Source organism: Lissotriton helveticus, chromosome 1_1 (genome assembly GCF_964261635.1).
Source record: "Lissotriton helveticus chromosome 1_1, aLisHel1.1, whole genome shotgun sequence".
In the NCBI taxonomy this organism is placed as follows: Eukaryota; Metazoa; Chordata; class Amphibia; order Caudata; family Salamandridae; genus Lissotriton; species Lissotriton helveticus.
Window position 1 is genome coordinate 85,142,991 of NC_136057.1, and position 19,276 is coordinate 85,162,266.

At 54.1% G+C, this 19,276-nt stretch overlaps 1 protein-coding gene and 1 long non-coding RNA gene across 3 annotated transcripts in view; one reads left to right on the top strand and one right to left on the bottom strand.

Moving 5' to 3' along the window:
* LOC144752581 (uncharacterized) overlaps nt 1–19,276 on the top strand; it is a 730,065-nt gene that overhangs the window by 550,458 nt on the left and 160,331 nt on the right. The gene's annotated exons all lie outside the window — the stretch shown is intronic.
* LOC144752462 (uncharacterized) overlaps nt 14,512–19,276 on the bottom strand; it is a 109,697-nt gene continuing 104,932 nt past the window's right edge. The window contains exon 5 of one of the 2 annotated variants that reach the window (XR_013594117.1): nt 14,512–14,776. This is a non-coding gene — a long non-coding RNA (uncharacterized LOC144752462). The remainder of the gene's footprint in view (nt 14,777–19,276) is intronic. The other variant, XR_013594124.1, reaches the window with a different exon arrangement.

Genomic DNA, 19,276 nt, shown 5'->3' on the forward strand with positions numbered 1-19,276 from the left:
ATCCAGTGCCTCTGACTCCTCCCCGAGTACAGGCCTCGAAGAAAGACACTGCTCCCCTGGACAGGCCTCTCCTCCTCTGCACCCCTGGACAGGCCTCACCTCCTCTGCACCCCTGGACAGGCCTCACCTCCCATGCAGACCTGGACAGGCCTCTCCTCCTCAGCACCCCTGGACAGGCCTCAGCTCCTCTGGACAGGCCTCTCCTCATCTGACCACCCACTGGACAGGCCTCTCCTCCTCTGCACCCCTGGACATGCCTCTCCTCCTCTGCACCCCTGGACAGGCCTCCCATCCTCTGCGCCCTGGACAGGCCTCTCCTCCTCTGCACCCCTGGAAAGGCCTCACTTCCTCTGCACCCCTGGACAGGAATTCCTCCTCTGCCCCCTGGACAGGCCTCTCCTCCTCTGGACAGGCCTCTCCTTCTCTGCACCCCTGGACAGGCCTCTCCTCCTCTGCACCCCTGGACAGGCCTCACCTCCTCTGCCCCCTGGACAGGCCTCTCCTCCTCTGCCCCCCTGGACAGGCCTCACCTCCTCTGACCCCTGGACAGGCCTCACCTCCTCTGTACACTTGGACAGGACTCACCTCCTCTGCACCCCTGGACAGATCTCTCCTCCTCTACTCCCCTGGACAGGCCTCTTATCCTCTGCGCCCTGCACAGGCCTCTCCTCCTCTGCACCCCTGGACAGGCCTCACCTCCTCTGCACCCCTGGACAGGCCTAACCTCCCATGCAGACCTGTACAGGCCTCTCCTCCTCAGCACCCCTGGACAGGCCTCAGCTCCTCTGGACAGGCCTCTCCTCATCTGACCCACTGGATAGGACTCACCTCCTCTGCACCCCTGGACAGGTCTCTCCTCCTCTACTCCCCTGGACAGGCCTCCCATCCTCTGCGCCCTGGACAGGCCTCTCCTCCTCTGCACCCCTGGACAGGCCTCACCTCCTCTGCCCCATGGACAGGCCTCACCTCCTCTGCACCCCTGGACAGGAATTCCTCCTCTGCCCCCTGGACAGGTCTCTCCTACTCTCCTTCTCTGGACAATCCTCTCCTCCTCTGCACCCCTGGACAGGCCTCTCCTCCTCTGCACCCCTGGACAGGCCTCTCCTCCTCTGCCCCCCCTGGACAGGCCTCACCTCCTCTGACCCCTGGACAGACAGGCTTCACCTCCTCTTATCCCTGGGCAGGTCTCTTCTCCTCTGCACCTCTGGACAGGCCTTACCTCCTCTGCACCCCTGGGCAGGCCTCTCTTTCTCTCCCCCCTGGACAGGCCTCTCCTCCTATGCCCCCCTGGACAGACCTCTCCTCCTATGCCCCCCTGGACAGACCTCTCCTCCTCTGCCCCCTGGACAGGCCTCTCCTCCTCTCCTCCTCTGGACAGGCCTCTCCTCCTCTGCACCCTGGACAGGCCTCACCTCCTGTGCACACGTGGATAGGCCTCGCTTCCTCTGCACCACTGAACAGGCCTCCCCTCCTCTGCACCCCTGGACAGGCCTCTCGGTGAAGGATTCGCATTCAGGACAGAGGAGCCCAGAGTTCATTCCACCCCATCCAGCACCTCTGACTCTGCCCTGGGCCTACGTGCGCTATGCACAGGCCCCGAAGAGAGACACTGCTCCCCTGGACAGGCCTCTCTTCCCCTGAACCCCTGGACAGGCCTCGCCTCCTCGGCACTCCTGGACAGGCCTCTCCTCCTCTGCACCCCTGGACAGGCCTCTCCTCCTCTGCACCCCTGGACAGGCCTCACCTCCTCTGCACCCCTGGACAGGTCTCTCCTCATCTACCCCTCCTCTGGACAGGCCTCTTTTCCTCTCCACCTCTGGACAGGCCTCTCCTCCTCTGCACCCCTCCTCTGGACAGGCCTCTCCTTCTCTGCCCCTCCTCTGGACAGGCCTCAATTCCTCTGCTCCTCCTCTGGACAGGCCTCACTTCCTCTCCTCCTCTGGACAGACCTCTCCTCCTCTGCCCCTCCTCTGGACAGGCCTCTTGGTGAAGGATTCTCATTAAGGACAGAGGAGCCCAGGCTTCATTCCACCCCATCCAGCGCCTCTGACTCCGCCCTGATCCTCAGGGTGCTATGCACAGGCCCCGAAGAGAGACTCTGCTCCTCTGGGCAGGCCTCACCCCCTCTGCACCCCTAGACAGGCCTCTCCTCCTCTGTCCCTCCTCTGGACAGGCCTCTCCTCCTCTGACCCCTGGACAGGCCTCTCCTCCTCTGCCCCACCTCTGGACTGCAAAACACACAAGATGATGGACGGAATGTTGCACAATGGCAAAACTTTCACCCCCAGTCACAGATCTGGGTTTAATCCATCGTTATTTTGCTCACCAAGACACACCTGTTCAGACATGGCCGTATGCAAATCAGTTTTGACCCTGTGCCTCATGGGAACAGTCCAGACCGAACTGCCAAGCCAGGTCCTCCCTGGACCGGAATTAAGTATCCTAGGACCGGTTTCTGGCTATCAGCCGTCTTCAGCCAGGATAGCTTGACTCCAGAGGCTTGGGGCCCGATTCACAGAATGAACTTAAGACTCAATCTTAAACTTACTACTATTTTGGTATTCACAGAATGCACTTACTACTTTTGGCATTCACAGATTGAATTTACTACTTTTGGTATTCACAGAAGTTAGGATTTTGTCTTAAATTTGTCTTAAGACAAATTTAAGACAAAATCCTAACTTCTGTGAATACCAAAAGTAGTAAGTGCATTCTGTGAATACCAAAATAGTAGTAAGTTTAGGATTGAGTCTTAAGTGAATTCCGTGAATCGGGCCCTTAGTGAGCAAGGGACCCTAGTCTGGGCATACCCTTCCCTCATAGGGTGAACAGCAAAACACACAAAATGATGGACGGAATGTTGCACAATGGCAAAACATTCACCCCCAGTCACAGATCTGGGTTTAATCCATCGTTATTTTGGTCACCAAGCCAACCCAGTTCAGACGTGGCCATATGCAAATCAGTCTTGACCCTGTGCCTCATGGGAACAGTCCAGCCCGAACTGCCAAGCCATGTCTTCCCTGGACCGGAATCAAGCATCCTAGGACTGGTTTCTGGCTATCAGCCGTCCTCAGCCAGGATAGCTTGACTCCAGTGGCCTCTCCTTCTCTGCCCCTCCTCTGGACAGGCCTCAGTTCCTCTGCTCCTTCTCTGGACAGGCCTCACCTCCTCTCCTCCTCTGGACAGGCCTCTCCTCCTCTGCCCCTCCTCTGGACAGGTCTCTTGGTGAAGGATTCTCATTAAGGACAGAGGAGCCCAGACTTCATTCCACACCATCCAGCGCCTCTGACTGCGCCCTGATCCTCAGGGCGCTATGCACAGGCCCCGAAGAGAGACACTGCTCCTCTGGACAGGCCTCACCCCCTCTGACCCCTGGACAGGCCTCTCCTCCTCTGCACCCGTGCACAGGCTTCTCCTCCTCTGCACCCCTGGACAGGCCTCTCCTCCTCTGCCCCTCCTCTGGACCGGTCTCTCCTCCTCTACCCCTCCTCTGTACTGGCCTCTCCTCCTCTGCCCCTCCTCTGGACCGGCCTCTCGGTGAAGGATTCTCATTAAGGACAGAGCCTCCGACTCCGCCCTGAGCCTCGGGGCGCTATGCACAGGCCCGGAAGAGGGACACTGCTCCCCTGGACCTGCCCAGAGGCGCCCCCCGGGGGCAGGACTGTGGCTTGCACCGAGGCGCTTTAATCCCACACTCCAGACTCGAGGCGCTACACACGATGCACGCTTTCATCCAACCTCAGAATGAGAGAAATGAGGGAAATGTCCTGATCCATTTTGCATCTTTCAGCCCCTTTAATGTATCGAATAGCGTCACTTGACAAGGTGAATCTATAATCATTTTGCATTTTTCACCCCACCCCTCCCCCACGCAGACAGGAGTAAGAGTTAATACATCACTTACTTCCCAAAGTTCTTTACATTATTTCATGTAAGGCAATAAACTGCTTCCATCTCAAATTTCGAATTACAATAGAATTTACTAAAAAAGACTAAAAAAATCCCGGAAAAGAAGATTTATCCTAATGTGATTTGTGCAGATTCAATAAAGTGCAAATTCTTACTCATCTTCAATCTCTACTTTGAGTTTGAATCCAGACACGGAGAGGGTCCCAGATTTTCATACCTTTATTACACGGATTCCTCCCTTTTCGCCTATATATGGCTGTTTCTAGACATTGCTAACTACTTACCAAGCCATTGTTGAAATGTCGGTGCATTAGCACCCACCCAGGCAGTCGCGATACATATTCGTAAAACCGCCATAGAAATAAAAATCAGTTCATGCCCTGCCCTACGCCGATTAGTCTCAAAAGTCCTGAGCAGGATTACACACTCAGGGGCTGATTCTGATGCGGGTTGGAAATGCTTCCCGACCGAATCGGGTTGGAAATGGTTTCCGACGCACTCGTATCGGGAGAGTTCGACCGACCAAGTACGATGCATCCGGATGCTTCCAGATACAATTTAGTTGAGCACATATTCCTAACTGCATCAGAATCAGGCCCTGGGTGGGAATGCTTTCCAACCCGCATCAGAATCAGGCCCTGGGTGGGAATGCTTTCCAACCCGCATCAGAATCAGGCCCTGGGTGGGAAAGCTTTCCTAACCGCATCAGAATCAGGCCCTGGGTGGGAATGCTTTCCAACCCGCATCAGAATCCGGCCCTGGGTGGGAATGCTTTCCAACCCGCATCAGAATCAGGCCCTGGGTGGGAATGCTTTCCAAACCGCATCAGAATCAGGCCCTGGGTGGGAATGCTTTCCAACCCGCATCAGAATCAGGCCCTGGGTGGGAATGCTTCCCCAACCCGCATCAGAATCAGCCCCTATGTGATATTTCAGTTTTTAACACTTCTGATAAAAACTTTATGATATCTTTATTACATTTCTGCAAAACCTGACATGATGCAAAAATATGAACCCTCTCTGCATTACAGAGTGCACAGCGAGGACAACATGTTCCCTTCCCTTAACCCCTTTTCGAGATTTTGTCAGGGGTATAATACAAAAAGAAACACGTTTTATTAAACTGTGCCTGTGACCTAGCAGATATCAAAACCGACTGCAATAAGTCATGAGCATAAAAAATGTCTCGTCGGACAGCCCTACCTTCACCTTTCATTTTTTGGAGGTTTGTCCATAGCTGCTTACTCTACTTTGGGTTATCCTTTCAATAATTTAAACTTTCCCAAATTTAGCCTGTTCCCGTCCTTTCCGTTCAAGAAGATCTCTCATTTGAATTAAAAAAAATCCAGCAAATTCAAAGTCAAATCTTCTTTCAGTTCTTCGAAGGATCGAAGACCAGTGGGGGAAAAGAAACAGCCAATTCTATTTACACCCGCTCACTTGCATTTTCCCATACAAGTGTCTCTAAATACTTCTGGGAGTGTAAAATTAGTATTTACGGGTGTGGAATGATAATCTACCAATGCCACATGCTCTGAGCATGGCACTGCATTCTTTAAAAACACTCAAGATGGTCTTGAGCCGGACTTTCTTGCAGTAGCTGTCATGCAACTGATGCCACCGACAGCCACTGGTTTCTTTCCCTAATGTAAGTCCAAAGGGGGAGGGGATCTTATCCTTCTGCCCATTGTCCATCATCATTCTTTAGCTCACTCCGCCACCCCAGTGCAGACATGGCCATATGCAAATCAGTCTGACCCTGTGCCTCATGGGAACAGTCCAGCCCGAACTGCCAAGCCATGTCTTCCCTGGACTGGAAACAAGCATCCTGTGACCGGTTTCTGGCTAATCAGCCGTCATCAGCCAGGCTAGCTTGAATTCAGTGGCAAAGTGAGCACGGGAGCCACGTCTGGGCATACCCTGCCAACTTACTGCCAAAAAAGCGATACCAAAAGGGATGATGGAAGGAGTGTTGAACATTGCAAGCACTCACCCCCAGTCAACTGATCTGGGTTTAATCCAACATCATTCTTTAGCTCACTCCGCCACCCCAGTTCAGACATGGCCATATGCCCTGAAGGCATGCCAAAGGCAAGCCAGTCTGCGCCCATCCATGCAAGGACGATGCCCAGTGACAGGAACCCTGGTCTTGTCCATTCCCACTACTACCTACTGCGATCCTCCGTGCCCTCAACCCCAGCCACCCTTCCACAAGCTGGTGCCTCACTGCCCCACACAACATCGAGGGAGCCTTCTCTTGCGCTTCCTGCAAATTCTCATGCACCTACCCACACCCAACACTCACCGCATCCACACCAGCAGCACCCAAAACCCCACTCTCTTGTAAAGGCTGAGTCCGGCCTCCACTTGGGAGAGAGTGAAACCCCTGGTAAGGGCTGAGTCCGGCCTCCACTTGGGTGATAGTGAAACCCCTGGTAAGGGCTGAGTCCGGCCGCCACTCGGGAGAGAGTGAAACCCTTGGTAAGGGCTGAGTCCGGCCTCCACTTGGGAGAGAGTGAAACCCCTGGTAAGGGCTGAGTCCGGCCTCCACTCGGGAGAGAGTGAAACCCCTGGTAAGGGCTGAGTCCGGCCTCCACTCGGGAGAGAGTGAAACCCCTGGTAAGGGCTGAGTCTGGCCTCCACTTGGGAGAGAGTGAAACCCCTGGTAAGGGCTGAGTCCGGCCTCCACTCGGGAGAGAGTAAAACCCCTGGTAAGGGCTGAGTTGGTCGAACTTTTTAGCGTTTCAAGTCTCATCATAATTTTGGTTCTAACTCGAAGGAATAGACTAAATGTAACCTGATTTCTTGCGCTACCAGTCAAGACAATTAGTAGTTGAAACAATTCCAGGGAAGGCAGCTCCACAGAGGCAAACCCGTTTGGCTGAAGAATAAAGAACATGATTCATGAATATTATTGTTCAGTTCATATAACTTTCTTTCACAGCCAGATGACTTAACCAGGGGTGTTGAACTATTGAAGGAGAGGGAGAGAAATGTTTAATGAAACTCTTTAGGGAATGTATCCTTGTAGCAGTGTCTAGAATCGGGTGTAGCTAAGGTGTTAAAAGGTTAGCGTTGAACAAGTGGCTTCACCTGATCCCCTTTATCTTGCAGCTTAATTTTAAGAGAGCCAGTATAGAAACAGAAAACCTCAAAAAGCAGAATAGAGAGAGAGTTCTAAGTTCACCAAACAGGGTAAAAAAAACTAATCCTTCAAAAGCGGGGGAAGTTTTACGGGGAACTCAAAACTTAGGTTCCATCTGAATATTATGTATGCTTTCTTTTTGAAATCTCGCTCCTCGCAGTTCCTATCTCCTAAGCCCCTTTCCCTTGCCTGGCCACTCCAATACTCTGTGCTAATACAGCATTCAGAGTTGGTGGTGCCTGTGGGTGGATCTCTCAATCTTACTACAAACCCCGAGGAAGAACTGTTTGAGAGAAAGACACCACTGTCCTCCCACTGCTGAAGAAACCCCCTTAAACCCTTTAATGCTCGCCAAGCATAGGCCGATCTCCCTGCTACCATTCCCGGTTTACATCCTAGAGAAAAAGGTCAACAGACACTTTGTTGAATACCTCAAGGACCAACAGCTCCTCAAAACTACTCAGTCTGGTTTGAGAACCAAACACAGCTTGGAAACTGTCCACATCCCCGCCATGGATGACATCCGCATGACTCTGGACAGAAGAGACATGGTGATCTCATTCTCCTGGTCCTCTCTGTAGAGTTTGAGACAGTCTGCCACCCCATCCTTATCCAACGCCTCCAGGAGATCAGAATCCAACGAGACGCACTCCGATGGATCTGCTTCTTCCTGACTGGAAGAACCAAGTCAGTCAACCTGTCACCGTACACGTTGCATGCCGGTGACCTTGCCTGCTGAGTTCCACGCAGATCTTCCCAGAGCCCGACCCTCTTCAACGCATACATGATCCCTTTAGCTAGAATCACCACTCTCATAACATCAACGTCCTCTCCTATACTGACACACAACTGTCTCTCATGGCCAAGACGCCCAGTACCCGGATGAAGTTTCATTCCTGTTCGACTGGAATTGCCCACTGGATGAAGATCAACTGTCTAAAGCACTGACAGACTTAAACCGTGATCTTCGGGAAAAGAACGTCAGCGTGGGACTCTACCTGGTGGCTAATAAAGATAGGACGAACATCTACCCTCACCACCCATGCCAAGAATCTCAGGATCGTCATAGACAGCAAACCTTGACCCGCCCGGTCAACGCAATCGCCTCCAAATGCTTCAACTCCCTCCACATCCTCTGCAAGACCTTAAAGTGGATCCTCACAGAATGCAGAAAGACCGTCACCCATAGCGAGCAGACTGGACTACGGCAAGGCCCTCGATGCCGGAATCAACAAAACCCTGCTACACAAACTCCAGACCAACCAGAACACCACAGCCAGACTCGTCCTCTGAACCGTATTCTAGTGTGGGCACCGTCAAATTTAGAGATGTACAAATAACAGTTTTGTAAATTCGCCATTGTGACAGAAATGCACAGATGAAAACATTGTCACAAACGGCATTTTTGTCCTACTCATTTTCAATATTTCGTTATTTCAACAGTCAGCATATTTGGGGAAAATCTTGAGGGATGTACACATATGACCCCTTTCTGAATTCTGAGTTGTGTCTACTTTCATAAATCTGCAGCTTTCCTGGATCCCCCCGGGTTTCACAGTAGATTACACCAAAAACTGGAAGAAAGTTGAGAGCACAAAAAAAAGGCAAAATTGGCTAAAACTGTTGTAAAAATAACTGGTTTTGTCCCTACAAGCTGGGAAGATGGTAACCTTAGCACAGCAAATGTACAACAATGTCATTTATAGGAAAAAAACAGTTTTCTCTGGAGCACTTTTTCCCTATTTTTTCAAAAAATGTAAACATTTTGCTATATTTTGCCTATTTTCTGGGTCCCCTCCAGGGGAATCCAAAAACCCTGGATACCTTTACAATCCCCTGGATGTTAGACATAAGAGGGTGCCAAATTTGCCATGGGTTCCTTTTGTGAAAAAAAGTTATGTACCCTAAGCACAAACTACCCAAAATACGTTAAAAGAAAGTGCTCAGCACGTGGGGGAGGGGAGAGAGAAGGGCCAGCATTTAAGGGGTCAATGTGAGCAGTTAACAAACATTTCAGGTAGATTTTTTTTCCAGAACGAACAATTAGGGGAATTTTTCAGAAGAAAACTACTAATCCAAACAAATCTGTGGTATTTGCACATTGGATCTTTCGTTAGTTGAAAGGGTTCTTTAAACATGAAGCTCCTGGTTTGATCGGAGTCAATTACAGGGCAGAAGTTACACAACATTGTGGAAAACAGAGGCAACATTGAGCACAGGGGTGCAGTAACATTTGTTGTACATGCACATGCAGTGTATACCTTTGAAATGTTTTATTCATGGGTGAACTTTGGTCCTATAGATGCCGGTACTACGCTTTCCACTCCTACAAAGATGCAGCCGTTACGACTCAGCCCCAAGCATATCACGACTCGGTGAACCCTTTCACCCTTCCAGTTCATAAGATTGGTTTGTTGGTCACTTAGCCCCCACATACCTCAGAATGTCAGATAGGGTTCCCTAAAGAGGGGTCACCTGATACCGTACTGGCTCGGTACACACCGTGTCCTATATAGGTGGCTCAGACAGTATGTATTGCAGAACAAAGCAGGCAGAGCGGGTCGAGTGGGACCTGTACCACAGACACAGGGTTCCATACAAGCATTCTGTCCACGGACTATAAGCGCCACTACGGGCAAAGTGCCCGTAAAAAGCAAAAAAACTGCCTTCTGGATCGCTTGCAACACCAACCAGAGGAGCAGCACTGTGGCGATGAGACGTCCCCTTGGAATGGTGCCATCTTCAGAGGCGTACAACACCTGGGAAAGTATCTACACTGCTACGCAAGGCACACCCTCATTGGTGGTACTACCTGATGTACTGAGGCAAGAACAAATGAATACAAGGCTGCACCCTCCCTAGATCTAGGAATGAGATGAAGTATCAACCTTACTACCCATGGCACGCCGTCATGGGCGGTACTACCCGATGTACTAAGGCAAGAACAAATGAGTACAAGGCTGCACCAGCCCTAGATCATCGAATGAGATGAGGTATCAATCGTACTACCCATGGCATGCCGTCATTGGTGGTACACCCGATGTTCTAAGGCAAGAACTAATGAGTACAAGGCTGCACCCTCCCGAGATCTAGGAATGAGATGAGGTATCAATCGTACTACCCGTGGCACGCCATCATGGGCGATTCTACCTGATGTACTAAGGCAAGAACAGCCCGGATAGAAGAGCCCAGCTCAGACCCGGGGTCCCCAGATTGAAGAGCCGAGCTCAGCCCCAGGGCCCCGGATAGAAGAGCCCAGCTCAGCTCCAGGTGCCACCGGATAGAAGAGCCCAGCTCAGCCCCAGGACCCCCGGATAGAAGGGTCCAGCTCAGCCCCAGGGGCCCCCGGATAGAAGAGCCCTGCTCAACCCCAGGGTCCCCGGATAGAAGAGCCCAGCTCAGCCCCAGGACCCCCGGATAGAAGAGCCCAGCTCAGCACCAGGGGCCCCCAGATAGAAAAGCCCAGCTCAGCCCCAGGGCCCCCAGATAGAAGAGTCCAGCTCAGCCCCCGGGGCCTCCGAATAGAAGGGCCCAGATCAGCCCCAGAGGCCCCCGGATAGAAAAGCCCAGCTCAGCTCAGCGCCAGGGCCCCCCGGATAGAAGAGCCCAGCTCAGCCCCAGGGCGCCCAGATAAAAGAGCCCAGCTCAGCCCCAGGGGCCCCCGGATAGAAGGGTCCAGCTCAGCCCCAGGGGCCCCCGGATAGAAGAGCCCAGCTCAGCCCCAGGGGCACCGGATAGAAGAGCACAGCTCAGCCCCAGGGGGCCCTCAGTTAGAAGAGCCCAGCTCAGACCCAGGGCCCCCAGATAGAAGAGCCAAGCTCAGCCCCAGGGGCCCCCGGATAGGAGAGCCCAGCTCAGCCCCAGGGGCCCAGTGATAGAAGAACCCAGCTCAGCCCCAGGGGCCCCGGATGAAAGAGCCCAGCTCAGCCCCAAGGCCCCCCGATAGAAGAGCCCAGCTCAGCCCCAGGGGCCCCCAGATAGAAGAGCCCAGCTCAGCCCCAGGGGCCCCGGGATAGAAGAGCCAAGCTCAGCTCCAGGGGCCCCTGGATAGAAGAGCCCAGCTCAACCCCAGGGGCCCCAGATAGAAAAGCCCAGCTCAACCTCAGGGACCTGGATAGAGGAGCCTAGCTCAGCCCCAGGGGCTTCGGATAGAAGAGCCCAGCTCAGCCCCAGGGCCCCCGGCTAGAAGAGCCCAGCTCAGCCCTCCAGGGGCCCGGATAGAGGAGCCCAGCACAGCCCCAGAGGCCCCCAGATAGATAAGCCCAGCTCAACCCCCTGGGCCCCGGATAGAAGAGCCCAGCTCAGCCCCAGGTGCCCCCGGATAAAAGAGCCCAGCTCAGCCCCAGGACCCCCGGATAGAAGAGCCGAGCTCAGCCCCAGGGCCCCGGATAGAAGAGCCCAGCTCAGCCCCAGGGGCCCCCCGGATAGAAGAGCCCAGCTCAGCCCCAGGGCCCCATATAGAAGAGTCCAGCTCAGCCCCAGGGGCCTCTGGATAGTAGGGCCCAGATCAGCCCCAGAGGCCCCAGATAGAAGAGCCCAGCTCAGCCCCAGGGACCCCGGATAGAAGAGCCCAGCTCAGCCCCAAGGCCCCCAGATAGAAGAGCCCAGCTCAGCCCCAGGGGCCCCCAGATAGCAGGGCCCAGCTCAGCCCTCCAGGGCCCCCAGATAGAAGAGCCCAGCTCAGCCCCAGGTGCCCCGGATAGAAGATCCCAGCTCAGCCCCAGGGGCCCCCGGATAGAAGAGCTCAGCTCAGCCCCTGGGGCCCCCGGATAGAAGAGCCCAGCTCTGCCCCAGGGCCCCCCGTATAGAAGAGCTCAGCTCAGCCCCTGGGGCCCCCGGATAGAAGAGCCCAGCTCTGCCCCAGGGCCCCCTGGATAGAAGAGCCCAGCTCAGCCCCAGTGGCCCCCAGATAGCAGGGCCCAGCTCAGCCCTCCAGGGCCCCCAGATAGAAGAGCCCAGCTCAGCCCCAGGTGCCCCGGATAGAAGATCCCAGCTCAGCCCCAGGGGCCCCCGGATAGAAGAGCTCAGCTCAGCCCCTGGGGCCCCCGGATAGAAGAGCCCAGCTCTGCCCCAGGGCCCCCTGGATAGAAGAGCCCAGCTCAGCACTGGGGCCCCGAATAGAAGATCCCAGCTCAGCCCCAGGGGCCCCCGGATAGAAGAGCCCAGCTCAGCCCCTGGGGCCCTGGGATAGAAGGGCCAAGCTCAGCCCCGGGGGCCCCTAGATAGAAGAGCCCAGCTCAACCCCAGCGGCCCCGGATAGAAGAGCCCAGCTCAACCTCAGGGACCTGGATAGAGGAGCCCAGCTCAGCCCCAGGGGCTCCGGATAGGAGAGCCCATCTCAGCCCCAGGGGACCCGGATAGAAGAGCCCAGCTCATCCCCACGGCCTGGGATAGAAGAGCCCAGCTCAGTCCCAGAGGCCTCCTGATAGACGAGCCCAGCCCAGCCCCAGGGGGCCCCGGATAGAAGAGCACAGCTCAGCCCCAGGACCCCCGGATAGAAGAGCCCAGCTCAGCCCCAGGGCCCCCGGATAGAAGAGCCCAGCTCACCCCTCCAGGGCCCCCGGATAGAGGAGTTGAGCACAGCCCCAGAGGCCCCCAGATAGATAAGCCCAGCCCAACCCCCGGGGCCCCGGATAGAAGAGCCCAGCTCAGCCCCAGGTGCCCCCGGATAAAAGAGCCCAGCTCAGCCCCAGGACCCCCGGATAGAAGAGCCGAGCTCAGCCCCAGGGCCCCGGATAGAAGAGCCCAGCTCAGCCCCAGGGCCCCGGATAGAAGAGCCCAGCTCAGCCCCAGGCCCCCCCCCGGATAGAAGAGCCCAGCTCAGCCCCAGGGCCCCCATATAGAAGAGCCCAGATCAGCCCCAGGGGCCACCGGATAGAAGAGCCCAGCTCATCCCCAGAGGCCCCAGATAGAAGAGCCCAGCTCAGTCCCAGGGACCCCGGATAGAAGAGCCCAGCTCAGCCCCAAGGCCCCCGGATAGAAGAGCCCAGCTCAGCCCCAGGGGCCCCCAGATAGCAGAGCCCAGCTCAGCCCTCCAGGGCCCCCCAGCTAGAAGAGCCCAGCTCAGCCCCAGGGGCCCCGGATAGAAGAGCCCAGCTCAGCCCCAGGGCCCCCTGGATAGAAGAGCCCAGCTCAGCCCCAGGGGCCCCCAAATAGAAGATCCCAGCTCAGCCCCAGGGGCCCCCGGATAGAAGAGCCCAGCTCAGCCCCTGGGGCCCCCGGATAGAAGAGCCCAGCTCAGCCCCAGGGCCCTCGGATAGAAGAGCCCAGCTCACCCCCAAGAGCTCCAGGTAGAAGATCCCAGCTCAGCCCCAGGGTCCCCGGATAGAAGAGCCTAGCTCAGCCCCCCAGGGGTCCCCTGGATAGAAGGGCCCTGCTCAGCCCCCCCAGGGGCCCCCGGATAGAAGAGCGCAGCTCAGCCCCAGGGGCCCTGGATAGAAGAGCCCAGTTTGGCCTCAGGGCCCCCTGATAGAGGAGCCTAGCTCAGCCCCAGGGCCCCCGCATAGAAGAGCCCAGCTCAGCCATAGGGGCCCCCGGATAGAAGAGCCCAGCTCAGCCCCAGGGGCCCCGGATAGAAGAGCCCAGCTCAGCCCCAGGGGCCCCCGGATAGAAGAGACCAGCTCAGCCCCAGGGGCCCCCGGATAGAAGAGCCCAGCTCATCCCCAGAGGCCTCAGATAGAAGAGCCCAGCTCAGCCCCAGGGGCCCCGGATAGAAGAGCCCAGCTCATCCCCAGGGCCCCGGATAGAAGAGCCCAGCTCATCCCCAGAGGCCCCAGATAGAAGAGCCCAGCTCAACCCCAGGTGCCCCCAGATAGCAGAGCCCAACTCAGCCCCAGGGGCCCCGGGATAGAAGAGCCCAACTCAGCCCCAGGGGCCCCAGGATAGAAAAGCCCAGCTCACCCCCTGGGGCCCCGGATAGAAGAGCCCAGCTCAACCCCAGGGGCCCTGGATAGAAGAGCCCAGCTCAGCCCCAGGGGCTCCGGATAGAAGAGCCCATCTCAGCCCCAGGGGCCCCTGAATAGAAGAGCCCAACTCACCCCCAGGGGCCCCGGATAGAAGAGCCCAGCTCAACCCCAGGGGCCCAGATAGAAGAGCCCTGCTCAGCCCCCCAGGTGCCCCCGGATAGAAGAGCCCAGCTCAGCCCGGCTCCTGCAGAGATTCCCTCCAGGTTTATTCAGTCTATTTCTACAAACACAGCAGAAGGTGCTGACAATCTCCTACCTGAGCAGAGACCCGTGCAGACGTGTCCAGGCTCTCTACCCCTCCTGGGGGGCTGTGGGGGGGGGCAGATCTGGAGTCTGAGGGGGGCAGATCTGGGGTCTGAGGGGGGAACAGGGACTGATCTGGGGTCTGAAGGGGGCAGATCTGGGGTCTGAGGGGGGCGGCAGGGGCAGATCTGGTATCTGAGGGGGGTCTGTAGATGAAGGTCGCTGCACAGACAGACGGGGCTCTTGCCTCCTCTGCAGCAGGCTGAACACATAAAGAGAGGCAGGAAGTGATGTCAGAATTTGCTGCTGGTGCTGTCTCTGCCGCCGCTGACCCGGAAGAGGAAACCCTTCTCCCTTTCATCCCATGTTCAGCTCAGTGTATTCATCAGCAGGCGAGGAGCGCCCTCTGGTGGCTGCTGACGGAACCGCTACCTCCAGGCTCCAGCAGGGAAACAAGCATTGGCGCCTGCAAAGACACGAACATGGGTGTTCTGGGAAACAAGCATTGGCTCCTGCAAAGACACAGACATAGGTGTTATGGGAAACAAGCATTGGCTCCTATAAAGACACAGACATGGATGTTATGGGAAACAAGCATTGGCTCCTGCAAAGACACAGACATGGGTGTTATGGGAAACAAGCATTGGCTCCTGTAAAGACACAGACATGGGTGTTATGGGAAACAAGCATTGGCTCCTGTAAAGACACAGACGTGGGTGTTATGGGAAACAAGCATTGGCTCCTGTAAAGACGTGGGTGTTATGGGAAACAAGCATTGGCTCCTGTAAAGACACAGACATGGGTGTTATGGTAAACAAGCATTGGCTCCTATAAAGACACAGACATGGGTGTTATGGGAAACAAGCATTGGCTCCTGTAAACACACAGACATGGATGTTATCGGAAACAAGCATTGGAGCCTGTTAAGACACAGACATGGGTGTTAGGCGAAACAATCATTGGCACCTGTAAAGACTCAGACATGGGTGTTATGGGAAACAAGCATTGGCTCCTGTAAAGACGTGGGTGTTATGGGAAATAAGCATTGGCTCCTGTAAAAACACAGACATGGGTGTTATGGGAAACAAGCATTGGCTCCTGTAAAGATACAGACATGGGTGTTATGGTAAACAAGCATTGGCTCCTATAAAGACACAGACATGGGTGTTATGGGAAACAAGCATTGAGAAACTGCTTGACAGGCCTCCTATATCGCACGCCCAAGGTCTGTACACACACACAATCCCTGCAGCAGGCACACAACCTCTGTAGCGGATAATACCATCTTCTATCTCGGTGGCTGACCAGGCTGTCCATCTCGAAGAATGGCTGTTATCCGCCTGCGACAAAGTTGCCCCTTACAAAACTATTAAAACCAAGCGCCCTCATGACGCTCAGCGGTGGTTTTCTTCCAGGCTTTGTTGTTTTTACAGTAACCACCTCCATCTTTCAACAGAGATTCAATCACACAAAAATAAAGCGATATGTCTTTGAAACAATTAACTCCTAAGATCATAGAGCAATCAATAATGATCCAAAGATTTCTCACAGCGTGCATTGAATCATAAAAATGTGTGGGTGTTTCTCGTCTGAAGAACAGGGGAGGGGCATTTCACTACTCGAAAATATTGTTCTCCTTCACATAGGCCCCTATATCATAGTACGCTCGCCATCAATGCACCGTTTATTAGTGAGTGCATCAACTCATTGCAGCATTGTCATGCAAGATGCCTTGGGTGACACAACAATGACATTAGTTCAGACGTGCATACATCAGAGCACTCAAGCCTCACTCATCACGAGTGACACTCACACATTTAGAGGTTGTGCTGAAGTCTGACTCAAACCTGGCTCAGTCTTCAAAACTATGGAGATGAACTAGAACTTCACACATGACATCTGCTGTGTGCTGAGTAGCATCGCCCTAACTTTCTGCACAGAGCAGACTCCCCGTCCACATTTTGGTGGCAAAACCTTTCTCATATTTCACCTTGAGCACTGCAAATGTTACAGTTCAATACAATGCTGATGTGAATGTCTATTTTAGTGAGACTTGGTTGTTACTTGTATCACTTTACATGTGTTCTCATCATATCTATAAATTCAGTAATGTCTCTTCCTTTTACATAGTCAAAGTCAAATGTTAAGTGACATCACTCCCTGTAAGGTCATCAGTATGCTAATTAGTTTTCAAAAACTTGAGAGGCCTTTTTTAAATATCTCAATTCTTTATTGATTTTCCATATACAATCAACAGGTATGAAAGATCATCTATGAAGCAGAGTCCAAGATACTGTGTAAATTGGAACTTGTTAGAATGCATTGAGAACAGGAAAAACAAATAGCATAACCCTTCGAAATAGAGGTGATACGGCCCAGAAGATCCCGCAGATGATTAGGGAAGGAGGACGAGGGGGAACACGAGGGGAAGGGACATGGGAACAGGAGTGAAAAGTCAGGGAGCCAGGCCACCTGGCAGCCCCTCAAGAAGCCAACTCCCACCCCCAAAGTAATCAAGGGGCAGGCACAGAGGACGGAACCAGGCCGATTGGTGTCAGCGTATACTGCTACCGATGTAGGAAGGGTCCCCAAACTTCTGCAGTTGGTCTTTCAGCTTACACATAGGTCTTTTGTAAGTGGCCATGCTGTGCATGTCAAAGAGCCATGTACTATGAGACGGTAGTGTGGTGGATGACCAATGGTGTAAAATTCCACCTTTGCCTCTACGAAGGCCGTAGCCAGCCAACTCTTACCATGGTGGGTTAAATCTGGGAATATTGACATTTTGTGAAGCAAGGTCAGACGGGTCATTAATTTTGGTGTCACCCCTAGGTTGGTCATCAAGGTATCCCAAACTGAGCCCCAGTAGCACAAAAGTACTATACAGTCCCACAGGAAATGCAAAATGTCACAGGCCAGTGAACCACACATTCAGCACCTCCAGGACTTGGAGTCCTCTGCCATATGTGCTTTATAGACCCACTCCGGCGTCCAGTGCCAGTGGTGTAGGAACTTGAAATAACTGAATTTCAACCTTTTTGATTCAGTCCTTGGTGCAATTATATCGCACCAATCGGACTCTTAGATCTAACAATAAACAACTTCTTGCAGTCCCTAGGATTAAACAGTCACGGACGGGAGGTCGACGGTTCCCCTACAACGCGGCCAAGTTTTGGAACCAGCTTCCGGACCATATTCGTCTTAAACATAACTATCTTAGGTTCAGGAAGCAGTTGAAGACGTTTATCTTTCCTTGAGCAGTGGTGAATGATAAGGTGTCACAAGAAGCGCTGGGATGCCCTTGGGTAGCCATGCGTTATACAAGTGTGTATTCATTCATTCATTCAACCTGACCTCCTGGAGGGAACTGCCATGGTCTTTCCAAAGTTCATGGGAGTCCTCCTCAGAGAGTGAGAGGCACAGCCTCTGCTCCAACAAACACCATAAATTGTGGATGGTGACACTCGAAAAAAGGCTGTCTGCAGCGGTGTAACAAAGTAGGATCTGCTTCTATGGCTCCCTTCCCTTTTTGCCCGGTGTTATACTGTTTCTGACTAGTCTGGCTGGGATCCTGCTAACCAGTACCCTAGCCTCTATTCTTTCTTCCCTAAATTGGCTGTGGCAAGTACCTTTGTACATTCCTGTTTGGTTACTGGTGCACCCGTGTAAGCCCCTAGTATATGGCACTGAAGTACCTGGGGCATAGGTGCACCAGGGTTCCTCCCTGGGCTGAAGCATGTATTATGCCACCCATGAGTGTCCCTCTAAATACTGACTACAAGCCTGCCATTGCAGACTGTGTGAGTTGGTGTTTGCACCTTTCACTAGAGATATAAGCTCCTTATATCTCTCTCCACTGCACTTAGATCCTATAAGTCACTCCTCTGGCAGGCCTTTTCAGCCCCATAGGCAGGGTGCTCGGTTTTAAGTGTGAGGGTGCCCCTGCATGAGCGGGACACCCCTACACACCCTGGAGTCCATTCTCCAGGCTTTGTAAGTGGAAAGCCATCCTGAAATAGAGAGGCCAAGAGTCATCACGCGATGACCATCTCGAAACTGACTGGAACGAACCTGGGAATGTTTGGTATCAAACCTGTGGAATCATACAACAACACCATATCCGGTGTTGAAGGTATGATTCCAATCACAGGAGATCTCATCCGGGGAACCCTCCCTGCTTCCGGGACCGACGTTACAGAGCCTAACAGCAACCTAGGTCTGCTGCCGATGCCAGACACAATTCTGCCCTCCTGCTGCTGGGCCATGGCCGAGCAGGGGAAGGTAGGACAATAGGTTTCCTGTCACAGGGAGGTCGCTCCCCACACTGCAACAGCACCACCTGTCTGCCCGTGTCTCCCAGCTCACTGCTGTTGCCTCGGACACGAGTTCAAGGCCCTCCTCCACCCGCAGGCTACCACCTATGCCTCATCCCTGATGGCCAGTGGAAGGTTGCTTTGTGTAATTGTATTGCTTGTTGTATTGTTTATTTTGTTTTATTCATTCCCCCTGTTGCCTCTTGCGCTACTTCTGTGCCCTGTGCCCTTCTGTCTTCTCACCGTTCCTCCTGTGGTTTCCCAGCCACTGCGTCCCCTGCGGCCCTGCCCCCCGCTCGCTACACTTCGCCTTAGTGTATTTTGTATTGCATTTTGTTGGATTGTTAGTTGTTTTCCTTTCATCCCTCCTTTTCCTCTTGTGCCATTTCTGTGTCCTTTTTGCCTTCTGTACCCTCGCCGTTCCCCGTTTTCCCGCCGCTGCGCCCCCTGCGGCTCCAACCCCCCGCTTGCCCATTCATGCGCCCCCACCTCCCAGATGCCCCTCCCTCCCATCTTCCCTTCTTATGGCTGCTGCTGCACGGTGAGGAGAACGACCCTTGAACCTTTCACAGGCAGGTGGCTCCCCACGCCACAACAGCACCACCTGTCTGTCCGTGTCTCCCAGCTCGCTGCAGCTGTCTTGGACGCGAGTTTGGGCCCTCCTCCACCTGCAGGCTACCACCTGCGCCCCATCCCTGG